The following is a 17,500-nucleotide window of genomic DNA, read 5'->3' as shown; positions in this document are numbered from 1 at the left end:
TGTATTATTCCTCTTTCCATTCTTGTCTCAATTCTTTCTTCTTCTACGTCTCCTTGTTTCATATTCTTCCTTCTTCCATTCGTCTCTCATATTCTTTCACATTCCATTTTTATCTCATAGTCTTCTTTTCCATTCTTGTCTCATTCTTGATCATTTATTCTCGTCTCATATTCTCCTTTTTCTATTCTCTCATATTCACCTTTTCTTCCAGTTATGTCTAATATTCTTTCTTCTTTCTTGTTTCATCTCTTCCTTCTCCTATTTCTGTGGCATATTCTTCCTCGTGTTTCATCTCTGAGCGTGTCTCGAGTTACAACACACCTTTCCTACACCTTTACCTGCCTCACATCACAACACAGCACGTGAAGAAGTAGCCGGATGTGGAGGAGGATCACCCACCTGTTTACCTGCGTCACGCCACACCTGAGTTGATACAAACAAAATACGATGCTTTTTTTTTTCTCTCTCTCTCTCTCTCTCTCTTTTTCCCCCTTGGAGGTGAGGTTACGCCAGGTAAATACAGGTAAGCCAAGTAAGCATCACACATCATTACCTGTATTGCATCATCTTTTTCCCAGGTAAAAATAGAGTTTGATTTGTTATTCTCCCTCTCTCCCTCTCTCTCTCTCTCTCTCCCTCCATTTATCCTTGCCATATCCCGGTTCCGAGTTGGGTTTCAGGTGAGGCAAGGTCATCACAGGTAAGCCAAGCAAACATCATATATCAACAAAGGTATTATCTCTTCTTGTTCTTAGGTAAAAATTGCGTTTCATTTATCATTCTCTTTTTTTCTTTTTTCCTCGTGATATCCCGGTTCTAAATTGGAGGTGAGGTGAGGTAATGTAAGCACAGGTGAGCATCATTCATCGACACCCTGTATTACCTCACCTTGTTCCCAGGTAAAAAATTGTGTTTCATTTGTTATTCACTACTCGTGCATCTTTCAGCCTTCATTTCCTCCTCCTGCCCTTCACTTGTGTTTTTTTTTTTTTTTCTTATTTGGCTCAGTTTTGTTTCATTTCTATTCAGAGTGCATCATTTTTGTTATTATTCTTATTCTTCACTCTTTTTTTTTTCGTATTACGTGTATCCCTTTTTTTTGTTACTCCTCACTTCTGTTTCGTTTTCTTTCATACCACGTGTATTTTTTTCTTCCTCTTTTCGTTTTCTTCATTTCATTTCTTCTACATAACGTGCATATTATTTTTCTTTTCTATTTCGCTTTTGTTTTATTTATATACAACATCCGTCATTTTTTTTTTCCTCTCTTTTCTTTACATTTTTGTTTATTTCCTTCCATACAACGTACGCAATTTCTTTCCTCTTATTCTTCACTATTGTTTAATTTCCACTCAACAAGCACATTTTTTTTCTTATCCTTCACTTTCGTTTAACTTTTTTTTTCTCACATCAACAGCACCATTTTCCTTTTATCCTTCTCTTTTCATTCTTTTCATTCTTTTCCTCCATACACACTCTTCACTACCAATACATCAGTCTGACACAATAACAATCATCTAATCTTCTTCTGTAACATTAAAGCACACCTGGAACCGTTTAATTGACACAGGTGAGCCTTAACACCAAAAGGAATTCCATGATATATTTACGTAATGCAACAGTCAACTTATGAAGTCTTACCTTGAATACCTAATGTGGTGGTGGTGGTGGTGATGGGTGGTGATGGTGGTGGTAGTGGTGGCGGTGGTGGTGTGGCAGACAGGGTAGGGTGTGGTTAAGATATTATTTTCCTCCTTTTGTGTCCGGGCAGTTTGTTCCTTTCCTGGTGATGGTGGTGGTGATGGTGATGGCGTTGGTGGTGGTACAAGGTGTGGCTGGAGCATTATCTTCCCCCTGAGGTTTCCCGGGCCGTTGTTTCCCCGAGTCTGTAAGGATACGTGTATATTTTTTTTTTTTTTTTTTTACCCTCGCAGGGTTTTGTTCCCTCTTTGTCACTCGGGAGGCAGGTGAGGTGAAGTAAGATTAGGTTACCTGGTGGCTGATGGGAGTTTCTTTCATTCAAACATTGCTGCCCTCGACGTGTGATAAGACGGACTAGAACCAACGTAAGAAAAGCCAGGAAGCTACAATAAGCCAGAGGGTCTCCACGTGGCAGTCCCCTGTATGAAGTCCATTTTACATCCTTCTACCATCCATATCAATCCTTCTACCATCCATATCTAATTTTTCAAAGCTCTCTACTGACTCAGCATTAATAACATGATTGCTGAGTTTTTTCCATTAATTAATCTGCATTTCTATTTGAGACCCCATTCCATTTAACAAAATAAATATCAGGATCTTGAGCAGGCAATACTAGAACTACACAAACTTGCCAGGTTTTCAAAATCATTCGTCTTAAGATAACAATAAGAGTAGTTAAATTATTTTTTCTCATAGTTCTGCTCTATTATTTCAACGGTGTTTCTTAGTATAAACCTTCCCTCGCAGTTTTCTCACAATGCGAAAAACTGATAACAAACACGAACAAGGAACAAGAACCACACACAGCATTTAGAGGCAGAGTTCATTAAAAACTTCCCCAGGCTTTCCACTGCCTTTAAACCTCCCGGGAAATATATCCTTTTAAAATTGGGGAATCTAAGTCCTGGTCCTTCATACGCTAACATCTAGGGATAAAAAAAAAAAAAAAAAAAAAAAAAAATCCTTCATTGACTCTAAATTCTCCCAGTGAACACATCTTTTCAAACTAGTGGAATCCTTTTGAGTTTCTACATAGGGACTGGCAGCTCAGTTCGCCTTTTTTCCCTTCCTTTTTCGTTGTCCTAGGCCAATGTCCCTCTTACATAAAAACTTGGGAATCCGGGAATACATCCTTTAAAACTTTGGGAATCAGAGTATCGACCTTTCGCACAGTGACATTATAAAGACAGACACCTTCAACAGTTTCCCTGCGTCTTAGTATAGTCTTTCTTAATTACTAACCATTCCTAAACCATTCTGAGGGCTCTCTTCTTGCTTCACAGTCACCTCTCAGCATTAAACTAGCTAACAACTGCTAAATCTATTAAATTCCTTTCCTTTTTTCTTTCTTGGCGATATTTATTAAGATGTTTCTAAGACTGAGGTGAGTTATATATTTTCACCACTGACCACAAATATCCCCGAGGAACACGTCCTTTCAAACTTGGGGAATCAGGTCCGGGTGGTGTGTGGGCGTGTGAGTTCCCTGCGTACCTGCCTCCCGTGTACACTGCTGCTGCTGCGTGTCCCTGGCTTTTTACTGGCGGAGAAAGTGGCTGACCTACGGCTACAGGCGGCGAGAGGCGGGAGAAAAAAAAAAAAAAAAAAAAAAAACAACGATCAGTGTATATCCTCTTTTGCCATAAGGTGGTGGTGGTGGTGGTGCTGGGTGGTGGTGGTGGTGGTGGTGGTGGTGGTGGTGGTGGTGGTGTATGGAAAGGTAGGCAGAAGAAAAATCCTAGTAAACTTTTTGCCGTCGTGAGAGAGAGAGAGAGATGAGAGAGAGAGAGAGAGAGAGAGAGAGAGAGAGAGAGAGAGAGAGAGAGAGAGAGAGAGAGAGAGAGAGAGAGAGAGAGAGAGAGAGAGAGAGAGGGGCACAAAAAACATGACCTTGATCTGTTTTAATTGACCTTCACGCCACCAAAGTCATCACTACCCCACACACACATTCCCTCCACCCCCTCCTCCCACCCCCTCCACCCCCCCTCCTCCACCCCCTTCACCTTCGACCCCTCATCACTTCCCTTCAATCTCCGCTCCATCATTTCTATTCTTTTACATTCCCTCCTATCACTTTCCTCCATTTCCCCTCCCTCCATCAGCTCCCTTCACCTCCCTCCCCATTCCCTCCCATCTGCATCCCCTCCATCTCTTCCCTCCACTCCTATTACTTCCCTCCATTCCTTTCTGCTCCCTTCCATACCTTCCCCCTCCATTTAAGTACACAAAAGCATGAGAAGGTAACGGAAGCTGGAAGAAAACAGTAGGCCTACATGAAACCGACCTATTTTTCCACTCCCATATCTTCCCCCTACCTTTTCCTCCCATACCTCCACCTTTTCATCTCTCATACCTTCCCTCCATCTCCTCATCCATCCATACCTCCTCTATTTCCTTCAGTCTATAGCTAACTTCACCTATCACCTTCCAAATTTGATCTCATCCTCTGTTATTTAAATTTAATAGACTCAATAAGATACAGTAATGGTGAATGAGTAACTAAATCATTCATTAATTCCTTGATGAAGAAAAACGTTAATTTAAATCCCTGGAGATATAATGAAATCAATGTCACTGAAAGGGTTAACTAAAGTGTGTGAAAAGGGTTATATATAAAAAAAAATGGTACTGTAATGCATGAAAGGGTTAAAAAGGGTGAAAAAAGGGTTAGATAAAAAATGATACCGTGCTGCATGAAAGGGTTAAAAGTGAAAAAAAGGAGTTATGTAAAAAATGGTTCACTGTTTCACTCTCTCCTTCACCCTCCAGTGTTCATTCGCTTCTTCAAGTATGGCGTTGTGAAATTCTGGGGAAATGTTAGAAGTTTGGTGCTGTTGTTGCTGTGTTGCGAGATGAACTGATGGAGGGAAAAAAGGTGAAAATATATGAGGGAAATGTATATAGAAAATGTGTTAGGAAAATCTTAGGGGAAAATTTATACGAGGACTCTGTGAAGGAAATTGATAAGAAAATGAAAAATTATAAGGAAAATGCTCGCCTCGTTCATATTTATGCATAAAGAAATAATGAAATAAAAGAGGAAATAAGAATAAATTGCCGAGAAAATAAGAAACTTGACACAAAACAAAAAGAAAGTTAAACTGTCAACAGTAAAACGGAGAAAAGTCGAGCAAAAAAAAAAGAAAGAAAAGAAAAAAAGTAGGATAATGCACAAAGAAAAACAAACCAAAAATAAAAACAGGAACAAAACAAACCATACCAACCAGAAACATAGAAAAAAATAAAAATAAACAAAACAGAAAAACTAAGCAAACGAAACAAATCAAAACAACAAAACAGAAACAAAACAAACAAAACAGAAACAAAATAAACGAACAAAATAGACACAAAAAAAAAATCCCACAAAACATTAACAAAATAACAAAACGGAAACGAAAACAAAATAAATAAATAAATAAATAAATAAATACATAAACAAATAAACAAAAACATAAATAAAACCAAACATAAATAAAAACAAGACTAAACCAGTAACGAAAAAAAAAAAAAAAAAAAAAAACACACATACACACACACAATGGCTACGCGGTTTAGATCACGTAGGGTCAATTAAGGTCAACCAGATCAGAGCGCACTCTCGCCGCCTGAGGGAAAGCAGGTCAAGGGTCACGCCTTACGCCTCGAGGTCACGTGACTCTGCAACACCTCATAAAAACGGGAAGCATGACCATATCGTATAAAAAGGTCTTTGTTGGCAGTTGTTTGCGCTCTCTCTCTCTCTCTCTCTCTCTCTCTCTCTCTCTCTCTCTCTCTCTCTCTCTCTCTCTCTCTCTCTCTCTCTCTCTCTCTCTCTCTCTCTCTCTCTCGTGTTTCTTTTTTTTCATAATAATTATTACTTCAAATTTCAAAATTGTTGCAAACTTTCTAGAAATTATTTTGATATTTTACGAGGGAGTCTTACTTAATGATTTACTTTCTTTCTTTTTTAGTATATGATTATTATACTTTTAAATATAAGCCTAAATAATAATAATAATAATAATAATAATAATAATTATGATAATAATAATAATAATAATAATAATAATAATAATAATAATAATAATAATAATAATAATAATAATAAACTAATAAAATCTTGAACAATATAATCAAACCCTTCCAGTGAAAGACAATTTTTTTTTTTTTTCACTTACAGTCGCTTCTTGCAGCTTCCCTTACGCTCTTTGTCCCTTTCCAACACTCCCTCACAGTGCCCCAAGTATGATGCATCTTCAGTAAACCTCCACATCATAACACTATAACAAGGACAAGATCAAATTCCATCTATTCACAACTAATACATGATTCACTATGACCCGCCTCTCAGAAGCTCCCAAGACCACTTTACAATTCCCAAGTACGCTGGATCTAAGCTTCCATCACACCACTGTTACAAGCTGACAAGGAAACCATATTCTATCTACCTTATTTACAACTAATTCATGACTAACTACAAGTCTTCTCCCCAGCACCCCACACTGCTCCCCCTCACCCCCCCCCCACACACACATACACACATCCTCTTCCCCAACCACGATGCACCCACGCCTCCTCCACACCACAACCACGCCCTTAGACCTCAAGGCAAACCACAGTAAACGTCCAAATTTCCCAAAACCACACCCATCTTTGTCTCTTCTCGTCGTCCTCCTCTTCCTTCTTCCCTTCTCCGTTACTAAGGGATGAGGAGGGGATGAGGGGATGGGCAAGATGTGTGGATTCCTAAGAGGGCAGGGAAGGGGTGATGGGAAAGTGGGGTGAGGTTAGGAAGGGTTAAGATCACGTGTTTGGTGTTGTCAGGTGTGGTGGTGGTGGTGGTGGCGGCGGTGTTGGTGGTGGTGACATTAAATAACACTGTGAGATGCAACAAACGAATTAATTAAACTAAAAAGAAATAAATAAAAAAAGAAAAAAAAAGGAAGAAAAAAAAATAATAAATAAATCGATAAATAAAAAGTCACTAATAAATGCATGAATAAGAAAGTATACAAGTAGAAAAATAATAAAGAAAAAAGAGAGAAAATGACATATGAAACTACATGAAAAAAATAAATAAATAAAAGGATGAATTAATAAGACAGACAGATAAAGACAAATATAAACAGACATGCAAATAAATAAACCAACAAATATATAAATAAACACATACTCCAATCACGTGACTCCCATTCAATCAGTTCCGCATAATTTCCTGATATTCAACTTATTTTTTTGTTACTATCAAATTATTCCTGACTTGAAGATTAATAAACATACAAGTATTTCCTGAGAGTGAGTGATCTTTGAGTTTTTTCTTCACCCCCTCTCTCCCGTTGATTTGTTACACACACACACACACACACACACACACACACACACACACACACACACACACACAACACACACACACACACACAAGGTTTTCAGGTAACTTGGGTAGAGAGAGAGAGAGAGAGAGAGAGAGGAGAGAGAGAGAGAGAGAGGAGAGAGAGAGAGAGAGAGAGAGAGAGAGAGAGAGAGAGAGAGAGAGAGAGAGAGAGAGAGAGAGAGAGAGAGAGAGAGAGAGAGAGAGAAACTTAGCTTCTTATTTTAAAGTCTTCCCTTATTCCCTTATCCCGTTTTCTTTCGTGAGCTATGAGATGTTTAGGTAGACTTTGCTAAAAGGAAAGTGAAAGAAAATGTACAGATGGATTTTAATTTTGTTTTATTTTGTTTAATTTCTATTTTTGTATTTTTCTTTCTCTTTTTTCCATTTTCTTGTTTTATTTATTTTCATTTTCCTGTTTTGTTTTTTTATGTATTCTATTTTGCTATTTTTTTCCTTATCTTTTCATTTTCCTTAGTTTTCTTGTCTTTCCTGTCTTTCTTTTCCATTATCCTAAGTCTTCTTCTTTTTCTCTTTATTTCCTCTTCAATTTTCCTAAGTCTTTCTGGTCTTTTCTTTCTTTTATCTTATTTTTTTTTTTTTCTACTTTCCTACTTTTTTATTTTCCGTTTCCTTTTCTTTTTCTTTTCTTTTCTCGTCAATTTTCCTTAGTTTTTTTTTTTGTTTCCCAAGTTATTTCTATATTTTTATTTCCATTTTCCTCATTTTTTTTTTTCCTTTCTTGAAGTGGCTTTCATTCACATTAATGGTGTTGTCCTCAGCTAATCTTTTCTCTCCCCTCTGTATTTTTGTAGTTCTATATTTCTACTCTATATTGCATTTTTTTTGTACCACCATCCTCGTCCCTGCTATTTTTCGTAACATCCAATACTTCCTAAATAAAATATTAAAAAAATAAAGAAACAGGGAAACAGTAACTGACACACACACACACACACACACACACACACACACACACACACACACACACACACACACACACACACACACCACTTCTAAGTCAAAATAAATACAGAACCCAATTCCTTAAGTTATCCATATAGAAAACAAAAGAAAACGTGAGTCACATGGAATTTAAGGACATACTATAGGAAACATTAACAGTACTTTTATTAATAGAAAGTAGGATTTCCGTGGTAATGTAAATATTGTTAATAATAAAGACGCAACATTTAGTCAGAAAGAACAGTGACAAGTTTATGAAGAGGAATTAATGAGTTCTAAATAATAATAATATAATAATAATAATAATAATAATAATAATAATAATAATAATAATAATAATAATAATAATAATAATAATAATAATAATTTCCGAGAAAATATCGTATTATAGTTTCCAAAACAAAGAAGCATTTAAGGAAAGATGAGATAAAATAAAGTACAGAAAAAGAACAAGAACAAGAAACAGTAGAAAACGAGAAAAAGAAGAAATAGATAACGAGAGAAGAAGCAATAGAAAAGGAAAGAAGAAAAAGAAGAAAGAGAAGAAGAAGAAGAAGCAACAGAAAACGAGAGAAAGAAGTCAAGGAACACCATCAAAACAAAACGAACCTTCTGAACCTACGAAACCTAACGAACGGAGCGTCATTCATAAACATCACTCATCGGGAACCATCAAGGCACGGAGGGAGGGAAGGAAAGCAGGAAGAGGAGGGAAAAGGAAGGAAGGAAAGAAGGGAAGAGGAGGGAAAAGGAAGGAAGGAAAGAAGGGAAGATGTGTGATCCGAAGCAACCCCACAAACTACAACTACTACTACTACTACTACTACTACTACATAACCCTAAGGTGCAGGTCAGCTATGGAGGTCAGGCACGTCTCTAGACACGCCCCCAGACGCACACTATACTCAGGAACTGCACCTTAAGAGCTTCCTGCTGCCTAACCTAACCTAACCTGTTCCTAATGGCTACTGTAGTGATGGCCCTGCTTGCTGGATTACACCCCTTAAGTCTGCCCTCCATTTATTTCCTGGTGGGACGGCGATTAAACTGGCTCTCGATAAGATTTTGAGTTTCTTAGTCAGTCTAATGCATGTGCAAAACGTGCTTAAGTTATGGTAATGTTGTGGTAGAGAATGGGTGAGAGAAAGGAGGTATTGTACGTGTAAATGTTTTGGATATGTTTTTTATTTTGACGTTAAGCTGTATTGGTGTGGCAAAAAGACTTAATTTATGATAATGTTAGGTTGAGAATGTTAGGTTTAGAATGGATAGCTAAGAATAGGTATTTAAGGGAGGGAGAGAGTGAGAGAGAAAGACGTGGTACATCCTTTGGGTATGTCTCTGTTTTGATGTTAAGTTATTATATGTGTGCAAAAAGACGAACGTTTATATTGTGGTAAGTTAAAATAGAGAGAGAATCAAGAAAATACGTGGACACTAGTTGAATTGTATTGGGATGTCTTTGTTTTGATGTTAGATTACGCATAGTGATTTTTTTTTAATGTAAGAGGGAACTGGTCAAGAGCAACAAAAAAGGACATATTAAAAAGGTCCACTAGTGCCAGTTCCCAAAGAGCGTGTGATAGAAAGGGTTATCCAAAATTTGAGCATGTCTTGAAACTCCCCTCTTGAAAAATTCGGAACAGTTATTTTTCTTTTATTTCTCATGCTTAAGACAGGAAGACTCAAAGGCAAAAACAAATAAAGGAGAGAAAAAACGCTAACTGTCACTTCTCAAATAAGGAAAATAAATATCACAGAAAAGAAAGAGAGGAAAGGAAAGAAAACCAAAGAAGTTAAGAAGGAAAAAATCAAGAAGAAAAAGAGAGAAAGAAAGGAATGGATGAAGAAAAGAAAAAAAGGAAGGAAGAAAGATTACTAAAAAGAAAAGAAAGAAAGAGATCCAAAAATAAAAGAAAAATCTAAAAATAAAAAAAAATGACAGAGCTGAAGAGGAAAAAAAATAAAAGATAAATAAATAAATAAAGACAGACAAGAGAACATCTTAATCTCTCCTCACTCACTTTTTCTTTCCCCTCTCCCTAACTCACTGACGCCCATTTCCCCGTCAAGGTGAGTGATGAGGGCCCTCCTTTACCTGTCACAGGGAGGGGAAGGGCGGGGAATGGAGCGAAACGAGCTTAGCAATGATCCACGCCTCTCTTTGTAGCAAGGGTTAGTATTGAAAGGCTTTATTCGGACACCACCACCACCACCAGGTCATCATCATTCGACACCACCACCACCACCAGGTCATCATCACCAGAAACACACCACCGCAACACCACACTCATGTCACCTGCACAATAACACCACACACCACAGAGACAGACAGAGAGAACATAAGAAAATAAGGGAAGTTGCAAGAAGCCATTAGGCCTAGACGTGGCAGTCCCTGTATGATAGATAGATAGATAGATAGATATATAGATACGAGTAGGCAGGCAGGCAGAGTAAAAGATGAATAGATAAAAGAAAATCCAAACAGAATCACGTGACCTAACTCACAAGACATGATAAAACGAAAAAATTCTTGACACACCGCCACACCACCTTCACCTCCACCACAGACACCACCACACCACCTCCTGCCAGACACCAGCAGCTTCCTTCCTGACACCACATACCATCACAACGATAACAATGCAATGGACAGTTTTCAAAGCCGACAGAGATGATACGTCAAGTTCCCGTGGGTGTTTTAATACTGGTAATACATGATAGTTGTTAATTCACCACCACCACCAGGAATGGACAAGAAAAAACAGGTCCAGGTTTGATGAAGTTAAATTTGAAAAAGAAATAGAAGAAGACTGGTTTTCATATAGTGGTGGATGCATGGAATAGACTCAGCAATCAGGTTAATGCAAGTCAATAGGGAGCTTTTAAAGAGTTAGACAAATTTGTGGATTATAGGTGGAAATTCGTAGACATGCTTAACCCTTTCACTGCAATATATGGACTCTTTATAAGCATCAGTAAGAAAGAAAGGGATAAAAAAAGAATACATTTTGCAATTTCTAGCCAGCATAATGTTTCGAGGTGGCTGCTGGACAAGAAAATATTTCCCACAGTTGTTATTAATTAAGGAAACACGTGCCAGATAGAATAAAAGGGTTAAAATATACCCCACAGTTGTTATTGATTAGGGAAAACACGTGCCAGATAGAATGAAAGGCTTAAAATATATCCCACAGTTGTTATTAATTAAGGAAACACGTGCCAGATAGAATAAAAGGGTTAAAATATATCCCACAGTTGTTATTAATTAAGGAAACACATGCCAGATAGAATGAAAGGCTTAAAATATATCCCACAGTTGTTTATTAATTAAGGAAACACGTGCCAGATAGAATAAAAGGGTTAAAATATACCCCACAGTTGTTATTAATTAGGGAAACACGTGTCAGATAGAATGAAAGGCTTAACACAGGGACGTCCACGTGTAGGCCTGATGGCTTGTTGCATCTACCCTTGATAAACTTTAAAATGACACAAACACACAAAAAAACGCACTTAAAACAAAGACAAAAAGGCTGAAAAACTTCTATCAGAGCCTGTACGAGAAGAAATAAGACACTGAAACCTTTGATAACACCCATGACTATCTCCAGGAAGACAAGTGAAGGCGTGGCAGCGTAACCCATGATTGAGTGAGTGAGTGAGTAAGTGAAGAGTGACACGTACAGACAGGCGACATCCTAAGTACACTGGAGTTTAAACTGAGCCGTGTGTGAGCCGTTCTGTTCCTCCCAATTGCTTTGTGAGCGCGAGGTGAGACTAAATCGAGCGGAAAATTATACCCACGCGCCTCGGAGTGTCTTGGCCGCGAGATGAAAGCACGTCTGGGGCTGCACGCCGAGAGGAGACGACAGGATTCCTTCGCCCAGTGTAGGACTGTAGGATGCTGGCTGGGGTGAAGTCCTTACCTAGGTCAGTTTTTTTTGTTTATTTATCTATTGATTTTATTTGTTGTCTTTTATTTATTTACTTTTTTATCTATATTAGGTTGCAAAACTTTACGAAGATTAGGAAAGTATAATATAAATAAATAGGTACATATGCAAATAAATAGATAGATAGATAGATAGATAGATAGATAGATAGATAGACAGATAGATAGATAGATAGATAGATAGATATATAAATGAACAGGAACGAAATAAACTGTAAAAAAAAAATAACAGTAATAAGAAGTCATCTTGATAGTGTGTGTGTGTGTGTGTGTGTGTGTGTGTGTGTGTGTGTGTGTGTGTGTGTGTGTGTGTGTGTGGTGTGTGTGTGTGTGTGTGTGTGTGTGTGTGTGTGTGTGTGGCGCCAAACAAATTCTCTCTCTCTCTCTCTCTCTCTCTCTCTCTCTCTCTCTCTCTCTCTCTCTCTCTCTCTCTCTCTCTCTCTCTCCTCTCTCTCTCTCTCTCTCTCCACAACTTCCCCTAACAGTCCACCCCACCCAGCGCCACTCCTCCACACAGCGCCTTTACCAGTCCCTCCCCTCACAAGCACCGCCCTCTGAGGCACTGAGGCACCTGCGAGGGAGTGCCAACCCCCTGTGGCACGCCTCCACTTCCTGCCCTTAGTGGAAGTGGCAGTGATCGAGTTTAATTTTTCGTTCATTAGATGGTGCTGTGAGAAAGTGGAGGGAAAGGAAGTGGAGGAGGAGGAGGAGGAGGAGGAGGAGGAGATGTACAGGTGTGTGTGTGTGTGTGTGTGTGTGTGTGCGTGTGTAGGTAAGTATTTTGTTTGTTTATTTATTTATCTAACTGTATATCTATCAATCTATCCATCTATCTATCTATCTATCTATCTATCTGTCTATCTGTCCTGTCTATCTGTTTTTTTACGTGTTGAGGAGACCAGATAAAGGCAGAGAAAAAATAATAAAAAATAAATAAAAAAAATCTTATCATTCTTTGCTGTCCTTGTTGTTGTAATTGTTGTTGTTGTTGCTGTCGTTAAACTACTACTACTACTACTTATACTACTACTACTACTACTATTACTACTTCTCAATCTCCTATTACTTAATCTCTCATCATAAACCAAACCCTTCTGTCACTCTTCCCTTCCTATACTACATACCCCTTCACCCCCCCACCACACCTTCTTCAGTCACTCCTTCACTGCCTTATCCCACCCCACACCCCCCCATACCCTTACCGCACCCCCACATCACCACCACACCCCGCCACTGGTCAACACAACCCACCAAATGCCACGTCACATTTAACATCACATTATACGACCACACCTTCCCGTCACATCACTTCAAGCCGTCACCTGCACTCCCATTATGTCAGCACCCGCTCCTGCACCCACGCCCATAATTACACGCATTACACGCTTATGGGCGGGGTGGGCGTGTGGCTGCAATCTTCTAAACTTGGTGCCCGGTGTGACTCGTGTCTTTGCTGAGGTTGAGGGAAGGTGTAATGAGCAAATGGTGGTGTTTCTTAATGAGTTTAAGTGTTGTAGACTGAAGGAGGCGCCGAAGGGGAAGAGAAGAGGTATATAAGTATAGTTTTTCGTTGATTTATCTTTTATATTGAGGTCTTTTAAACTTTTCGCTGTCCTGAAGTGTAATGAACAAATAGTTGTGTTCTTTAATGAGTTTACGTAATGGAGGGTGGAGAAGGCGCCCATGGAGAAGAGAGGCGGTACATTAGAATACTTTTTTTGTTGATTTATCTTATATATTGAGGTCTTTCAAACTTTTTGGCGTATTGAAGTGTGACTGGCAAGGAGTTTGTGTTCCTGAATAAGTTTACGTCAAGGAAAGTGAGGATGGTGACACGAAAGGAAGGGGATACAAACTAACTATATTCTTTTATTAATATACTAGTCAAAAATCTCTTTCATATTCGCATACTTTGTCTGTCTTGTAATTAAGGAACATCTCTGTATTATCAAGTATTTTTTTCTAATATACAATTTTTTTTACTATTTTCTTACGGTCCAGATATGAAAAGATAAAAGTTTTGACATTCTGGACTTTTAAAAACAGGAAATCAGAAAAATCTATTGATCTAGAAACATTATGAAAAGAAAAATGAAGATGATTGGGAGAAGAAAGAGGGGACAAAAAAGAAAAGAAGAAAATATGGAAAGAAGATAATCATGAAAAGAAGAAAAAAGTAGGAAAAATTAAACAAATATATTAAAAAAAAACAATAACGCCAAAAGAAAAAAATAAATAAATGAAACGAAAAAAAATAATAAAAAGATGGGAAGAAAAAGACTAGGAAATAAATACCCTTTATAGTAAATTACCTATATGTTAACTGTATGTATAACCTTCCACCTTTCCTTGTTTCCGTCCCTTAATTCCTGATTCCTGTAAAATACCCCGTTTCTTCAGTAATCTCAAGCTTCCCTCACAAATTTCCTCGCCTCAGTTCAATTTGCTTTGTTTGTTTAGCCTCGAGTTTCTAAGCAACGGGTAAGTCTCGTTAAGGAAGCACATTTTTTCTTGTTTTTCTTTTCATATTTTTACAAGGAGGTAATGAGAGTGTGGAAGGAAAGGAAGGGACGGGAGAGAGGAGGGGAGGAGAGAGAAGGGGAGGAGAGAGAAGGAGAGGAGAGAGTGAGGGAAGTGTTATATGTCAACACCATAAAAATATCTTGCCAAAACACACACACACACACACACACACACACACACACACACACACACACACACACACACACACACTCACGGATATGTACAGAAATTAACCGCCCTTGATCCCCGGTCGAGAGAGAGAGAGAGAGAGAGAGAGAGAGAGACGAGAGAGAGAGAGAGAGAGAGAGAGAGAGAGAGAGAGAGAGAGAGAGAGAGAGAGAGAATTATTCATACACTCCTTAGTAAATAAACACTGGGCTCCTTAACAAAATCAGTAAACAAACTGTGCCTTTAAGTGTATGCGCGCGCCTGTGTGTGTGTGTGTGTGTGTGTGTGTGTGTGTGTGTTTTTACTTCATACCTATAAACTTATGTAAAACTTTTCTCGCTTAACTGACAGGTGATAAGAGTCTAAATGAATGAAAAATCTTCCCTAAATGTGTGTGTGTGTGTGTGTGTGTGTGTGTGTGTGTGTGTGTGTGTGTGTGTGTGTGTGTGTGTGTGTGTGTGTAGACGAGACGGTCATAGTGGTGGTAGTGGTGGTTTTGATGATCTGTGTGTGTGTGTGTGTGTGTGTGTGTGTGTGTGTGTGTGTGTGTGTGTGTGTGTGTACAGTTTGCATAAATTGGTCAGGTTGTGTGCGTCTGAGTAGAGCCGTATTTGTACAACGGGAATGTGTGTGTGTGTGTGTGTGTGTGTGTGTGTGTGTGTGTGTGTGTGTGTGTGTGTGTGTGTGTGTGTGTGTGTACAGGACTGCCAGACGGCTTGGAGGGCGAGGTGGGCACGGTGCAGGCTAGAGGTAGATGGAGAGCAGCGGCAGCAGTAGGAGCAGGAGGAGGATGAGGAGATGAAGGAGGTAGACAGGAGGAGGAGGAGGAGGAGGAGGAGGAGGAGGAGGAGGAGGAGGAGGAGGAGGAGGAGGAGGAGGAGGAGGACACGGTGGCGGTATGGTGGAGAGAGGGGGGTGGGCGTGGGTATGTGGAGGCACGAGCTGAGGAGGAGGGTGGGAGGGTGCGGGGTGGGGGGGTGCGGGGCAGTGGGCGGGGTGAGCGGCGGGGCGTGTGGCGGCGGCGGCAGTGCAGGCCGAGGCGCGCTGGCTGGAGGAGGTGGCTGTCGTCGCTGGCCGGGGTCTCGTGCTCACTGGTGGTCGTGTCGCGTCGCCCTGCCGCAGTGCCGCCGCGACGCGAGGTGCGCAGTGGTGACCAGTGCCGAGGTGGGCGTGCCGCTCAAACAGACACGTGGCGGCTGCCGTGTGCGGGCGGGCGCGGGTGCAAGCATGGCGGGGGAGGGGCTGCCGAGGGTGTCGGCGGCCCGGCACACATGAGGGCGACCCCGAGGGCGGCCCCCCCGCTGCCACCACGCCGGCCAGGGAGGGCGGGGAGGCGGGCCACCGCGGCGCGAGCCCCGCGGTGGCCCGCCTCGTGTGGCCCATCGTGGCGGTGCTCCTGGTGGTGGCCATAGCAGGCCCGGCGCTCACCTGCTACCTGCTGGTCAAGGTACGTGTGTGTGTGTGTGTGTGTGTGTGTGTGTGTGTGTGTGTGTGTGTGTGTGTGTGTGTGTGTGTGTGTGTGCGGTCACGTCAAGGTCGCGAGCGTCCCTGTCTGCCACACAAGAAGCGACAACCAGGGTCAAGGACCAAGATGATGCCACCGCGGCAGGGTCAGGGTGGGCGCGGCACTGCCAAGGCCGGGGGGAGGAGGATGAGAAGAAGGAGGAGGAGGAGGAGGAGGAGGGAGTCGAGTAGGAGTAGGAGGAGTAGGAGGAGGAGGAGGGAAGTCGAGACACGAGCAGCCACCCAAACATTACCTCCCCGTCACCCAGCACCTCACACCACACCACACCACACCACACCACAACACACCACACCACAACCTAACCCAACCTCTCCTCACGGCTAACCCAGTGCTACCCTCACGCCCACGCTCACGCCCCCGCCCACTGTTACCACCCACCCACGCTGCCCCCAACACTTTCTTGCTCCCCACCACCCACACCCGCCCCCGCCATCATCCCCACCCCCCTGGACAATGGCTTAGCACAGGCGAGAGGTGATGACTACTGCAGAGCTGGAGGAGGAGGAGGAGGAGGAAGAGGAGGAGGAGGAGGAGGAGAATAGGATGAAAGATATGTAACAGACACAAGATAGAGAAAATACATTTATCTCTCTCTCTCTCTCTCTCTCTCTCTCTCTCTCTCTCTCTCTCTCTCTCTCTCTCTCTCTCCCCGTGACAGTCCCATAAATTTCACGGCCTCTTTTTTTTTCTTTCTTTCATCGCTGTCTGAAAAACGTTTGAGTAAAGGAACGTTTTTTTCTTCACTTTCTCCCCTCCCAACACTTCCTCCCTGACGTTTCACACTTGAAGCGTTTCTATCACTTGTTTCTAAATATATCGCACTCTGAGTCGCTTCTCCGTCCATTTCTTTCCGGTTTTCCTTCGTTTCTCTTTCCCTTTCCTCATTTCTTCTATTTTCCTTCGTTTCTCCCTCGCTTTTCACATTTCTTCCCTTTTTCCTTTATTTTTCCTTCTCTTTCCACGCGTAATCTTCTCTTTCTGTGCATTTCTTCTTATTTTCCTCCGTTTCTCCTTCGCTTTCCACATTTTTTTCACTATTCCTTTGTTTCTCTTTCTCTTTTCAATGTGTATCATCATATTTCCGTCTGTTTCTCCTTATTTTTCTTCGTTTCTCTTCTTTCCACATGTCTTCCCTTTTTCCTTCCCTCCTCCTTCTCTTTCCGTCAATCGCTTTCAATTTTCTTCGTTTCTCCTTCACCTTTCTCATTTCTAACCTCATCTTTCTATCTACTCGCATTTTCTTTGTTTCTCTTTCTCTTTCTACTGTCTAATCTTAGCTTTCTATCTGTCTCTTTCCCGTTTTCTTTCATTA

At 40.8% G+C, this 17,500-nt stretch overlaps 1 protein-coding gene and 1 long non-coding RNA gene across 4 annotated transcripts in view; one reads left to right on the top strand and one right to left on the bottom strand.

Annotated features, from left to right (window-relative positions):
• LOC135094248 (uncharacterized) overlaps positions 1 to 17,500 on the bottom strand; it is a 91,398-nt gene that overhangs the window by 13,008 nt on the left and 60,890 nt on the right. For 2 of the 3 annotated variants that reach the window (XR_010263682.1, XR_010263683.1), the window contains exon 3: positions 1,642 to 1,886. This is a non-coding gene — a long non-coding RNA (uncharacterized LOC135094248). Of the gene's footprint in view, positions 1 to 468; positions 1,548 to 1,641; positions 1,887 to 17,500 lie in introns of those variants that run through there. The other variant, XR_010263681.1, reaches the window with a different exon arrangement.
• The window catches only part of LOC135094243 (serine-rich adhesin for platelets-like), a 58,552-nt gene continuing 56,759 nt past the window's right edge, over positions 15,708 to 17,500 (top strand). Inside the window, exon 1 of the mRNA XM_063994168.1 lies at positions 15,708 to 16,110. The gene's annotated coding sequence lies outside the window, so the exon portion shown is untranslated. The remainder of the gene's footprint in view (positions 16,111 to 17,500) is intronic.

This window comes from Scylla paramamosain, chromosome 45 (genome assembly GCF_035594125.1).
Source record: "Scylla paramamosain isolate STU-SP2022 chromosome 45, ASM3559412v1, whole genome shotgun sequence".
Taxonomy (NCBI): Eukaryota; Metazoa; Arthropoda; class Malacostraca; order Decapoda; family Portunidae; genus Scylla; species Scylla paramamosain.
Note: the sequence above shows the minus strand (reverse complement) of the source record. Positions and strands in the feature narration are given on the sequence as shown.